The 15,092-nt window shown below is 39.0% G+C and overlaps 1 protein-coding gene across 1 annotated transcript in view; it reads right to left on the bottom strand.

Annotated features, from left to right (window-relative positions):
- The window catches only part of LOC138962701 (uncharacterized), a 223,453-nt gene that overhangs the window by 128,023 nt on the left and 80,338 nt on the right, over positions 1-15,092 (bottom strand). The gene's annotated exons all lie outside the window — the stretch shown is intronic.

Here is a 15,092-nt window from a genome sequence, read left to right as displayed (position 1 = left end):
CTCTCTCTCTCTCTCTCTCTATCTCTCTCTCTCTCTCTCTCTCGCTCGCTCTCGCTCTCTCTCTCTCTCCAGTCTCTCTCTCTCTCTCTCTCTCGCTCGCTCTCGCTCTCTCTCTCTCTCTCTCTCTCTCTCTCTCTCTCTCTCTCTCTCTCTCTCTCTCTCTCTCTCTCTCTCTCTCTCTCTCTCTCTCTCTTCCTTCTATGTTTGTCTGCTGTTCTTGTTCTCGTCTATATTTCGTTTCAAATCTTCTTCACTTTTTGGTAAGCACACACTCAGTATCCTGTTCATAAACTGTAGAGCGAGTTGCACGTAGTACTTGAACTGCAATATCCAACGGTTGAACAGCTTAATCCTCTCCTGCAGTCTGTAATCCTCGGGACGCAATCCAGCTTAATCTGGCTGCTCGGTATTAAAGTTGCTAAGCGCGAGTAAGTCTCCTGCTTATCAGCTCATATTAATTGCAGTCACTTCTTCTTCGTTTGACAAGCGTTCAATGTTTGCTCTGATCGGAACTAATCACTTCTTATCAGCCAGCGATCGGTGTCGACTGTGCCAAGTTGTTTGCGTTAAGAATCATTGAGATCTGCAAGATGGTCGTTTATAACTGTTTTCCGGTGTGACGCTTGTCACTATGTTTTCTTTTCCTTATCGTAGGCTTTCTAAAACTACATTATCAAAATCTGTGAGAGAACATACCTTTCACTTTAAGTTTCAAATTGAGTGATAACATCGTGTGTGTTTTTTATTTTATTTTGCTTTACAGAAGCTATATTGTCCTCTGGTGTTGTTTTTTCCTTGTTTCCTCTGTAATGTAAATTTTTATCCCAGATCTCACCCTCATCACCTCGTCATCAAGTGCCCTTTAGCTATCCACACTTATGCTGTTTGTATTCAAAGATAAGTTCATAATATGTTCTGTGATCAGGAATTGAGCAAAATATGTGTCAGAAAACAAAAATTAAAAGCACACATACGAAGCGTAGTAAAAACAAAAACTGTGGTCCCTAAAGATCTAGCTTGATGACATCCTTAAAAATGTGTGTGCCATTTAACCTCAGTCATAGGACAAATACAGTACAATCGAACCTGCCTTGGCGACCACCTCTTGATAACGACCACCTGCCCTTTATGACCATCCAAAGAAACCTCGACGAGGTTCTTTCCTAGATATGATTCACCTTTTCGTAACGACCACCTGAGAGAAATTCAATTTTTAACCCGACTTTGGATGAGATACACAAGTCTATGCGTGTTTAGGTGGTATCAGCCATCTGCACTTATGGCAGAATGACCGAGGTGGGAGATGGATACCGTCTCTGGGTCTGCACAGAAGGTTGACCTGTGTCCGTCCCGGCCCGGATTCGAACCAGCTACCTTTCGATCACAAGTCCAGTGCTCTACCACCTGAGCTACACGGGCCCCAACGACCACCTGTCCTGAAGGACCACTTTTAAGTTGGTCCCTTGGGTGGTCAGTATGGACAGGCTCGACTGTATTAATCTAATCGGGCTATTTAGAGGCGGTGCAGTCAACACAACCACACAAAGCAAAACATGCTATGCACATTAATAGTGTTACACGTATCTCGTGAGAATAACATTTAATATAATTCAGGCCTATGCCCTCGATCTTCTCTACTCTCTCTTATAGACATCACTTATGTTCAAAGAGATAATAACCCGCGGTCATTTGTCAACAAAAGAGAAACCTTGAGATAACAATGCATTCACATATTATGCGACGCAGGAAGGAGTAAAACCTAGGGCCACCTGTGAGAACATGATCACAAGATTTTGCACCAACCTCTTGATTTTTCCCCTGCGTGATGATATATCAGTATTCAAAAGTTGTATTTGTCCATTCTGCCAGAGGGATACGTCAGATCAGTGACTGTCAGCATTCGTGGCGTCACTAATTTGTGGGCAAGAATAACTTTTAAAAAAATTAGTGATTCCATATTGGAACATTTAATTATTCACAAAAAGGACGGTAATGTTTTCTTATGTAAATAATCACACGTTCCAATAACAAATCTTTTTTTCATTCTTGATTTTGGAACGACAGCCCTCTATCTGTTTCGTTGTTTATTTTTGGTTAATGGGTTGTTTTTTTCATTTTCTTATTTTTGAGGGTTTTTCGTGTGCGTTTGTGCTAAATTTGAGGGCAGACAAAAAGATCTTTACTTAGGGGGCCAAGAATTTTTGTTCAGCCGTCGTACCTTTTAGTCATTTACATCAACAGTGATTGCTGTGTATGGCTCACATTCATCGTATTCTTGAAATGTACAGCTGTTGTTTAGTTGTTATTTATTAGTCATTGGTTGAATCCATTCGTGCTTGAGGACATTGTTAAGTTTGCGTGAGACTCTGTGTGTGATCGAAACTGGTGTGCTTTGTGATGATGTGTGAGCGGATCCATTACCGAGACGTCGAATAAAGTGTAATCAAAAACATCTTGTTTTTGTCTATATGCAATTTGTGTATGTTTTGAACAAAGTACGAGATTTTTTCTTTTCGCCGGAAGTTAATTTTGTCATGAATTCTGAAGAGATTTGTACGCACATGTCCGGACTGATATACCGTATCAAAAAACAAGAAAGGTAGGTTGTTGGATCGTTTCTTATTGACAAAACATTACATTCACAGATGTTTCGACCCAACGGTCTTTTAAGTGAACAGACAAACAAATATTCACACAAAACTTATCTTTATAGTTCTATCAGTTTTCGTAAACTGATAATCAACTTTTTTTTCTCACCTTTTTTTTTTTTTTTTTAACCTTTAAGGTTTTAGCACGCACAAAAAAAATATAAAAACTTATCAAGATAAGTTTTGTGTGAATATTTGTTTGTCTGTTCACTTAAAAGACCGTTGGGTCGAAATATCTGTGAATGTATTGTTTTGTCAATAACAAACGTTCCAACAACCTACCTTTCTTGGTTTTTGATTCTGAATTTTGGAACGTTGGCAGTCTCTTTTTTTTTTTGGATTTGATATACCGTAGTTATTTTGCCCCTTAAATCATTGGAGGTATATATGTGCCAGAGAACGATTTCTTGAAATTCTTGATGCTGCTCGTGCGTTTTAGTCAATGTTTTGCAAGAATCATGTTCGTCGTTTTCGTTCAATATTTCCGGAAACCCCCCCCCCCCCCCCCCCAGTCAGCAAAAATATCATATAAGATAAAAACTGAACAGACTTAATTAGCACAGCACAGAAATAGCATGTTATCGTCATTAAATACGATAATATAAGCAATTGGCCCGGTGTAACACGAGAAAATTACTCCCACGAGATTTTTACTCCGGAGTAAACATTTCGTACGAAAAAGTTACTCCCTTTACGAAAAAAGCACTCCCCCATTACACGAGAAAATTACTCCCCAAGACAGGTGAGTTCCGAGTGAACATTTCGTACAAAATTGTATCTCCCCTGACGAAGAAATAACGAATAAATTACTTCACCCTAACACGAGCAATTTAACTTCCCATGCCCGGTGTACGAAATTTTTACTCCCTTGTCCCCTGTTAGTCTTGGGGGTGGAAGGAGGGTAGCGCGACATTCGTGTGCGCGAGATCACTTATTGGCATTATCCCTTCACCCGCATCCCATTTTTGCGTACGAGATTTTTACTGGAAGTAAAAAAAAATGGGGAGTAAAAATTTCGTGGAGGGAGTAATTTTTTCGTGCCTTGGGGAGTTCTTATCTCGTACGAAAAGTGTACTCGGAGTAAGAATTTCGTACGAAATATTTACTCCGGAGTAAATTTTTCGTGGAGTAAAAATGTCGTGTTACACCGGGAACAAAACAAGCAACACTCTTTCAATGCTAAAAAATGATCAGTCCACATGGTGACAAAACAGATTACTCAAAGTTAAATATTTGCAAAAGAAAAGGAAATACATGTAACCTTAATTAAGGCACCGTAATTTTGCAAAAACATCATGTTTGAAATGTAGGAATTATAGCAACCTTGACGTTCTTTCCAATAGTCTTCATCGGTTCATACGCACCCTGGCATTCAAAATGTTGTGACTTTCGTGCGTTTCTTACCTCAGCTAAATGTAACATCTCACTAAATTCGTTCTACCAAGAGAAATGTGTAACTCGAACTTCACCCCCCGCGGGTTAGGGGGAAGAATTTACCCGATGCTCCCCAGCATGTCGTAAGAGGCGACTAACGGATTCTGTTTCTCCTTTTACCCTTGTTAAGTGTTTCTTGTATAGAATATAGTCAATGTTTGTCAAGATTTTAGTCAAGCAGTATGTAAGAAATGTTAAGTCCTTTGTACTGGAAACTTGCATTCTCCCAGTAAGGTAATATATTGTACTACGTTGCAAGCCCCTGGAGCAATTTTTGTATTAGGCCAAAAAAAAAAATTGTCTGTTTAGGGTAACATGACCAAAAAAAGTAGGGTCGGTAGGTAGGTATTTTTTTTTTTTTTTTTTTTTTTTTTTTGGTGTAAATGCTATGTTGGCTGAACATTCACTTCTTATATTTGATGAATACATGTTTCAAAACTAACGTATAAATAAAACAGAGAGAAAGGGAGAGAAAGAAACGCCAAATGTCTTTTTTTAGCATTTTTACCTCTTTTTTTTCTTTTTTTTTTTTTAAATCAAAAAAAAGTTTTTGGGTCGGCGCCAAATCGATAGGGTCGGTCGGGTTACCCTAAACAGACAATTTTTTTTTTTTTGGCCTTAGTGCTTTTGTGAACAAGAAACAATTAACAAGTGGCTCTATCCCATCTCCCCCCTTTCTCTGTCGCGATATAACCTTCGTAGTTGAAAACGACGTTAAACACCAAATAAAGAAAGAACTCGAACTTCATCGCATGATATAGATGACGGAATTGAGATGAGATGTTACGTTCTCAATAGCAGCAGTGACAAATACGCGACATAAATAAAACGCTGTAAAATGACATACTTTGCAGTGGAAGGCCCCCTTTAAGGTTTTAGCACGCACAATGTGCTGATTACAACCCACAGTACTAACAAGAGATCAACGATAATGGTCTTCTGTGTTCACATACCCGTGATTACAATCAGGACATAGACGTGTTGCAATTACAGAGCACAAAGCGGTTTAGCAACTCCCCTTGTTTTGTAGTCTGTGAACCGTATCATTATTGTGTGTCTGAGGACCAGTTGAAGCGACCCAGGCAACAACGAACAATGATACCTGTTGATTCTGTGGGGTATACGTGAGCTGTCTGCAGTCTCTCATAGATCGCAGGAGAGGTGAAACAGAGGAGACCCGCTATAGCAAAACAGGATAACAACTTTGAAAGGACTTTTTTACACCCCCGGTATAGGGGTGTGTATAGGTTTCGGTCGATGTGTTTGTTTGTTTGTTTGTGTGTGTGTGTGTTTGTGTGTTTGTGTTCGCATATAGATCTCAAGAATGAACGGACCGATCGTCACCAAACTTGGTGAACAGGTTCTATACATTCCTGAGACGGTCCTTACAAAAATTGGGACCAGTCAAACACACGGTTAGGGAGTTATTGGTGGATTAAGATTCTACAAGGACTTATAGAGAAACATATTCATGGTCAAAGGGAAATAACCTTCTCAGTTGGTGGCAGTGAGAATGGGTGCAGTGAGAATGGTTATTTCCCTTTGACCAACGGGGGTGTTTTTCCTACCTCGAAGGAATTTCTTGTTTTCCCTTCTTCTTCTATTCCACCTTGTCTTTTAAGCCTTTGGTCATCGTTTTACCACCAAAATGTGAAAACAACGACGGTTTGTCACACTCATAGTGAGGTATAATCACTAGTTAATGAAACGAATTTTAAGAATTTCTGCATTGACATTTTGCATGTATATAATTACAGTGAGGTGGGCTAATTCTACAAAGCTATGTACCCAGTTGAGACGTGGGTTTTTAATCATTTAATGCTTGTGAAATGTAAGTTACGATAAATAGTGAATAGAAAGAATTTTAAGAATTTCTGTCGTTGATACTTTATCTAATTAATGATGCGAACAACAGAAAAAAAGTTTTGATACACAGTATGCTGTCTTTTCAAATCATGTATTGGTATTTAATTCTACGTCGCATCCTCTGGTTTCTATGCTACGCCAGTAATGTTCTTTTGATTGATTGATTGCTATGTAACGAATGTAAATTTTGTTTAATTGTATAGGTATTTCACAGTATTTTTTCCCTCCGGGTTTGGTAAATATATCAAAACGGCATTTATTACTGAAATGAGCGAATATGATTACAAGTTTCTAGTTAAAATAATCAAGGTGTTGCTCAGGTTACATGGTTTTGACTTGTACACAGCTTTGTAGAACGACACAGTTCCTAGCATTGTGAAGCACTTGACACCTGTAACCTTGAACCGCACCTGTAAAACAATCCCACTGTCGCGTGTCTCCAAGCGCGTGTTTGCATACATATAACGTTTGACGGCTTTCTGTGCGAAAACCCCTATATGTCCAAGTAGAGGGATGGTCTTATTTAATGTACAAGCACTTTGGTACAAGTTTGGCAAGACCTGAGACGGTGTGCAGTATACTGTTTTCACGGAAAGGTCTTTGCCTTTAAACCGTATTTCATGATAGGCTTTTGAGTCTTAAACCTTCTGTTCCAGTCTCGATTCAGACCTGCACATAATGGTCGAAGAAAATTAATCGATGGATCAGATGCGCAGATTTGTTGGCTAAGCACAGCTTGTCAAACTGAATTAAAAGGGTCCAATCAATCAGAAAATGACAATGTATTATTCAGCACAAGGGTTGGTCAAACACAAACACACAATCAGGACAACAGTGAGCAGTGGTTATGTAGAACAAGTCTCCTAGCAACTTAACAAACACAAACACACAATCAGGACAACAGTGAGCAGTGGTTATGTAGAACAAGTCTCCTAGCAACTTAACAAACACAAACACACAATCAGGACAACAGTGAGCAGTGGTTATGTAGAACAAGTCTCCTAGCAACTTAACAAACACAAACACACAATCAGGACAACAGTGAGCAGTGGTTATGTAGAACAAGTCTCCTAGCAACTTAACAAACACAAACACACAATCAGGACAACAGTGAGCAGTGGTTATGTAGAACAAGTCTCCTAGCAACTTAACAAACACAAACACACAATCAGGACAACAGTGAGCAGTGGTTATGTAGAACAAGTCTCCCAGCAACTTAACAATAATAAACAAAATTGATATAAATTCATGGTCTTCTTCTTCTTCTTCTTCTTCGTTCATGGGCTTAGACTCCCACGTACACTCGTGTTTTTGCATATCATGCACGAGTGGAATTTTACGTGTATGACCGTTTTTACCCCGCCATTTAAGCAGCCATACGCCGCTTTCGGAGGAAAATTCATGGTCTAATTAAATATCACACTTTTGTGTGTGGGTTTACTAGTGTGTTTTCAGCGAAAAATACTTAACTCACAGCTGCTATTATGCTGGACATCCAGCATCCATTAAACAGTGACAGATTGGGACATTTTATAGAGATTGTGTATAATCTTGCAAGATGTTGTGTAAAAAGAATGTGACAAATCCAAATATCATTTAAACATACACACAAAATAGACAAGAGTATGGTGATATGTACATAAAGTGAAAACATTAAGATAAAAATATAATCGGCTAAATGAATCCAAAAGCAAGCACACATCACACACAAACAAGTCGCGTAAGGCGAAAATACAATATTTAGTCAAGTAGCTGTCGAACTCACAGAATGAAACTGAACGCAACGCAACGCAGCAAGACCGTATACTCGTAGCATCGTCACTCCACCGCCCGTGGCAAAGGCAGTGCACGTGGAATTGACAAGAAGAGCGGGGTATTCGTTGCGCTGAGAAGGATAGCACGCTTTTCTGTACCTCTCTTCGTTTTAACTTTCTGAGCGTGTTTTTAATCCAAACATATCATATCTATATATTTTTGGAATCAGGAACCGACAAGGAATAAGATGAAAGTGTTTTTAAATTGATTTCGAAAAAAAAATTTTGATAATAATTTTTATATATTTAATTTTCAGAGCTTGTTTTTAATCCGAATATAACATATTTATATGTTTTTGGAATCAGCAAATGATGGAGAATAAGATAAACGTAAATTTGGATCGTTTTATAAATTTTTTTTTTTTTTTACAATTTTCCGATTTTTAATGACCAAAGTCATTAATTAATTTTTAAGCCACCAAGCTGAAATGCAATACCGAACCCCGGGCTTCGTCGAAGAGTACTTGACCAAAATTTCAACCAATTTGGTTGAAAAATGAGGGCGTGACAGTGCCGCCTCAACTTTCACGAAAAGCCGGATATGACGTCATCAAAGACATTTATCAAAAAAATGAAAAAAACGTTCGGGGATTTCATACCCAGGAACTCTCATGTCAAATTTCATAAAGATCGGTCCAGTAGTTTAGTCTGAATCGCTCTACACACACACACACGCACACACGCACACACGCACATACACCACGACCCTCGTTTCGATTCCCCCTCGATGTTAAAATATTTAGTCAAAACTTGACTAAATATAAAAATACACCTTTTCCGCATGCTTGATTTGTAACCAAACCTATGTTAATTGTCGCCTGAGGTTGAAATGTTTCTCCGCCAAACCCAGGTAACAACAATTACCAAGACGTGTGACTGACTACAGATACAGAGAAACCCCCTTAATTATTAAGACCCCCGGTTTAACACTTCCCCCTTTCAAGACCTTGGTTTTCTAGATTTTTTATTCTTAACCTCAGTAGCTTGTAACATTACCTCCATTTTTACATTTAGTCAAGTTTTGACAAAATGTTTAAACATAGAGGGGGAATCGAGACGAGGGTCGTGGTGTGTGTGTGTGTGTGTGGGTGTGGGTGTGTGTGTGTGTGTGTGTGTGTGTCTGTGTGTGTGTGTCTGTGTCTGTGTGTCTGTGTGTGTCTGTGCGTGTGTGTGTGTAGAGCGATTCAGACCAAACTACTGGACCGATCTTTATGAAATTTGACATAGGAGTTCCTGGGAATGATATTTTCGATAAATACTTTTGATGACGTCATATCCGGCTTTTTGTAAAAGTTGAGGCGGCACTGTCACACCCTCATTTTTCAATACAATTGATTGAAATTTTTGTAAAGCAATCTTCGACGAAGGCCGGACTTCGGTATTGCATTTCAGCTTGGTGGCTTAAAAATTAATTCATGACTTTGGTCATTAAAAATCTGAACATTGTAATAATTTTTTTTTTAATAAAACGATCCAAATTTACGTTCATCTTATTCTTATATTTGGATTAAAAACAAGCTCTGAAAATTAAAAATATAAAAATTATGATCAAAATTAAATTTCCGAAATCGATTTATAAACAATTTCATCTTATTCCTTGTCCGTTCCTGATTCCAAAAACATATAGATATAATATGTTTTAATTAAAAACACGCTCAGAAAGTTAAAACGAAGAGAGGTACAGAAAAGCGTGCTATGCAGCACAGCGAAACCACTACCGCGCTGAACAGGCTCGTCAGTTTCACTCCGTTTTGCACAAGCGGCGGACTACGGTCATTGTGAAAAAATGCAGTGCGTTCAGTTTTATTCTGTGAGTTCCACAGCTTGACTAAATGTAGTAATTTCGCCTTACGCGACTTGTTTGTTTTTCTGAATGTTGACCCTGTTTTGCTAAACAGACTGAAGTTCGGTGGAGGAGTTCACACGTGTTGACTGTTATACATTGGCTAATATCATGTATGTCACTGCGTCATCAAGCTTTTGTGCATTGAAATAAAAATCAAGCACACATACACACACACACACACACACACACACACGCAAACGCACGCACTCACGCACGCACGCACACACGCACGCACAAACACACACACACACACAAACACACACACACACACACGCACACACACACACACATGTGCACACGTCACACACACACACACACACAAACACACACACAAACACACACACACACACTCTCTCCAGGCAGATACCACACATGAGATCTTTATGTGACACATGTTCTTGTTTTTAATTATAGCAGGTAATGGAACTGTGCTGCACAAATAATGTCCGAAGTACTATTAGCACTGACCACACAATTGCATGCACGCATAAGTAGCTCGCGGATTTACGCTTGTTGAATACGTAAGAAACACTGAACAAATAACAACTCGAAGGCCGTAAGTTCATGTTTATTATGAGTTATTTCTAATATGCTGACTGTTAGCAAATGATAACAGATATGTCGAGAAAAAAAATATCAAACATGAGCCTTTTAGGCGAATGCTGATATCGTTTGTGAGACATGTCTGTTATCATTTGCTAACAGTCAGCATATTAGAAATAACGGTTTTATTACCGTAATTCGACCAAAAGAAATTTCGAAACGACCCCGCGAATTAGACAGAACAACCGCAATGGGAACTTGAGCGCTCCTACCTGATGATGCCTGTCAGTCAAAGAATTCTCGTGACCTGGGTCAGCCAATCAGAGTAACACACCTGACGTGATAAATATTCACAGGTCAAATGCATTTGACACACAACAATCTCACAATCGCTTTTTCTTGTTGAACAGAGAGCGACAGATTTAGAACCGACTCCAGACGGATGGGAAATGACGTAAAGATACATTTGACATAAAGCGAGTGACGCAATTTCACTTGATTTTTCCGAACTTAGATAATTTAGATTTCAAGTGAGCTGCGGGTCGGCATTCATTCCGTAAAGCACCCACCGACAAAACTCGCTTTTCGGTATTTTTTAGATAAAGAGAGTATTATCTGACAGCATTTGAAGTGTCATTCTTTTGAATAAATCACGCTGATATTGTTAATTTAATTTTTTTTACTTTGTCTTGTTAATTTTTAGCTTGATATACAAAAAGGGTCCCTGCCTGAACGTTATATAACATTTAGAGGGTCATCTAGAATCCGTCCTGATTGGTCAAAAAGCTATATGGGGCACTGAATTGGTAATGATTTTTTTTATTCGACATGTCATTTGCTAACAGTCAGGATATTATGATACTTGTAATAACTCATTCGCTACCAACTGTGTCGAAGAAGCAGTCGTAGGGGAAAGGCTCCTAATATGGACCGGCTCCTAATATGGACCACCTCCTGTTCTGACAAACTAACTGCGCTAGAGCGCTCAAAACAATTTCATTCGCTGTATTCACCCTCTCTGGATAACTTGCACATGTCAAAACAGTTGCAGATACACAAACCTCAAAACCGTTAGGCTTTTTCTCTTTTTTTATATTTAGTCAAGTTTTGACTAAATATTTTAACATCGAGGGGGAATCGAAACGAGGGTCGTGGTGTATGTGCGTGTGTCTGTGTGTGTGTGTGTGTGTGTGTGTCTGTGTGTGTGTGTGTGTGTAGAGCGATTCAGACTAAACTACTGGACCGATCTTTATGAAATTTGACATGAGAGTTCCTGGGTATGAAATCCCCGAAAGCTTTTTTAATTTTTTTGATAAATGTCTTTGATGACGTCATATCCGGCTTTTCGTGAAAGTTGAGGCGGCACTGTCACGCCCTCATTTTTCAACCAAATTGGTTGAAATTTTGGTCAAGTACTCTTCGACGAAGCCCGGGGTTCGGTATTGCATTTCAGCTTGGTGGCTTAAAAATTAATTAATGACTTTGGTCATTAAAAATCGGAAAATTGTAAAAAAAAAAAAAAATTATAAAACGATCCAAATTTACGTTTATCTTATTCTCCATCATTTGCTGATTCCAAAAACATATAAATATGTTATATTCGGATTAAAAACAAGCTCTGAAAATTAAATATATAAAAATTATTATCAAAATTAAATTGTCCAAATCAATTTAAAAACACTTTCATCTTATTCCTTGTCGGTTCCTGATTCCAAAAACATATAGATATGATATGTTTGGATTAAAAACACGCTCAGAAAGTTAAAACAAAGAGAGGTACAGAAAAGCGTGCTATCCTTCTTAGCGCAACTACTACCCCGCTCTTCTTGTCAATTTCACTGCCTTTGCCATGAGCGGTGGCCTGACGATGCTACGAGTAAAATGGCATTGCGTTTCATTCTGTGAGTTCGACAGCTACTTGACTAAATATTGTATTTTCGCCTTACGCGACTTGTTCACTTTTGGCAGCGTTCACTCTAAATTTGCCGCCTAAAACGGACTCGTTTCTGTCCACAGCCAAAGCTTTTATCACACAAAAATTGCTATATATGACAGCTCAGACCGTATTTGTTACATTTAAGCAGTGTTGACTGCGGTTTTCTACTGCAAACAAAAAATAATAGCAAAATCTCAAAGTAAGGGAAAGTCGCCAATCCCGGAACAGTCGGCTAACTTGGAACACCTCAATATGCGGTCAACGGGAAACAATTCATGAATTTTTTTTTAGCAGAAATGTCTAGTGACCCCTCCCGATGTTATTGCAAAAAGAAAAATGGCAATTGCGTCAAAACCAAAGAAGAGGTACGCTTTTTTAACTTTTCTCCCTTCTTCTTCTTATTTCTATTGTCTAGAATTCGTTTTATTACTCTTTATCTATATACGTTCACATAAAATGTTGATTGCTATTACAAACCTACATCAATGTGTTACACTATGAACGGGAAAAAAAGATTGGAAACGTCATATGTATCCTACAGCTAAAGTCGAAATCCATGCAGGTGCCATGCGGCTATGCTGGAACACATATAGAGGCAAACATGGAACAGTGTTCCAGCTTTGACGCATTCTGTTCCATCTTACCCTCATCAAACGATAAAGTGAACACTGGTGTTTTTAGTCCGTGGCAGGCTAATTGCCCCTGGATAATTGTTCCCCGACAACTGCCCCCCCCCTCCGGATAATTGCCCTACTAGGACAATTGCCCCCCGGACACCTGCCCCCCCACCGAGGGAGGACAACTGCCCCCCGGACACCTGCCCCCCAATTTTTTTTCTCACCACTCTTCGTGCAAGTTTTTGCAAAAGCCGTTCACTTCAATAAGAGTGTGTGTGTATGTGTGTGTGTGTGTGTGTGTGTGTGTGTGTGTGTGTGTGTGTGTGTGTGTGTGTGTGAGTGTGTTTGCTGGTGTAAATGCGGGCGTAAGTGTGGGCGTGCAAGTGTCTGTGTCGGTTTGTCTGTGTGTATGTCTGTCAGTTTGTCTTTGTCTGGGTGTTTACAGTATTTATGAGTATGTGTCTATATGTGTGTGATTGTGTGTGTATATATATATATATATATATATATGTGTGTGTGTGTGTGTGTGTGTGTGTGTGTGTGTGTGTGTGTGTGTGTGTGTGTGTGTGTGTGTGTGTGTGTGTGTGTATTCAAACCAGGAAGCATTATATAGATATCGTTGAGAAAACAAATTATAGACTTCCATTACCTATGAATACCCTCTAGACAACAATACAACACTTGATAACTCGCTAAACATACAGACAAGAATGGGGGGCAATTCATTGTCACGGGGGGCAAATGTCTAGGGGGCAGTACTGTTGTCCGGGGGGCAGTACTGTTGTCCGGGGGGGGGGGGGGGAGGGGGGCATTTGTCCGCTGAGCATTTAGCATAGAACCGTTTTAGTCACGTACTCAATTCTCTTTTCAGTTTTATTGTATTTTTTCCTTCTATACCTTTTATTGAATGGTTGATTGATTTGTTTTACAGTATTTTGGGACCCGGACGGTGGCTACCCGAAGAAATGGGCTGCGCGTTGTCGGCTGTCAGAAACGGGGAAATGGGTTTGCGTTGCGCATCAAGAACATTTGGTGTTCCTGTCACGACTTTTATGCTGCGAAATATCTTGGTACTGCTTCTTGTGTGGCACCAACACCCCTTTGAACATTATACAGTGCCAGCAGTATACACACGGCATTGATCACACGAGGACTGCACTGAAAGTAGAAAACAAAAGGACATTGAGTGAAAAATCGTTTCTTAGCTTCTTTTTTCATGTTTTACAAAAACAGTTTTTTTTATCCGATTTGTTTAGACCTAGCCCTTATTTATATTTTTTTCACATTTGAGGCATTAATTGTTATCAAATTTACTATTTCTTTGGTAAAAATCCAATGTTATGTGGAAAAACAGACATTTAAATAAGATGGCTAAATCAAAATGTTATGACGTAAGAATTTATCTTGTGTGTGTGGCAATGTGTAATTGTGTGCGTGTGATTGAGAGTGTGTGGGTGTATATATGTGTGTGTGAGACACAGACAGAGCTAGAAAGAGAGTCAGTGTGTTTTTGCATGTGTTCCGAGTTTGACAACACAGTGTTCCACTTTACACACCCATGCGTCCAACCTGGAACAAATGCAGAAATTTTTATAATGGTCAGTTTGATGAGTTGTGTGACTTTTATTTTATCTTATGTTGTTCGTTTGTTTACTGATAGAGTCTAGTATGTGACAATATAAAAAACGCTTTGCAATAATAATTTTTTTGTCTGGTACGGCTGTTTCTCCTTAACTGTTCCAGGTTTAGCGACATTCCCATATGTCTGAGTCCCCTAATATGGCCCACCTTCAACAAATCGAAGAAAATAAAAGCTAAAGGCTATTTTCATTAATTCATAAAGAAGCTTGCTGAAAATAACCTATAACTATCCCTCGAGATTTCCAAAAAATATAACAAAAAGTCTTCTTTTCGTGGAAGTTAATAATTTCACTTATTTTCACTCTGTTTTTGATAAGCTTCTTTAGTTTCGTGGTGTGCTTCAAATAATGCTCTCATCAACCCGAAACAGATAAATCTAAAGCATATTTTGATTAAGTCTGACTTGCACACTAAGTTGAATCATGCTATTTTGAAGTATAGGGGGCTTTTTACAGTGATTTGCGAAGGCCGCTTCACTGGTCCATATTGGGCGCCCAGGCTCCTAATATGGACCATTTGTGACTGTTTCTGTATTTGATTGTTGCTGAATGTCTATCAGAGCTATTTCACTCTAATTATGCCTAACGGTTAACCTAAGAGAGAAGGACTACCAAACACAAAATGAAACTTCTTCGCAAAAAAACAAGCTAGTTATCGGCATGAAACAAAAGGGGGTCCATATTAGGAGCCCTTCCCCTACTTCTAGCTCAGTTAATTGTATACGATAGCGATGTATGCACAGCCTGG

The sequence above is a fragment of the Littorina saxatilis genome, linkage group LG3 (genome assembly GCF_037325665.1).
Source record: "Littorina saxatilis isolate snail1 linkage group LG3, US_GU_Lsax_2.0, whole genome shotgun sequence".
Lineage (NCBI taxonomy): Eukaryota > Metazoa > Mollusca > Gastropoda > Littorinimorpha > Littorinidae > Littorina > Littorina saxatilis.
The sequence above is the reverse complement of the archived record's forward strand: the minus strand, read 5'-3'. Positions and strand labels throughout refer to the sequence as shown.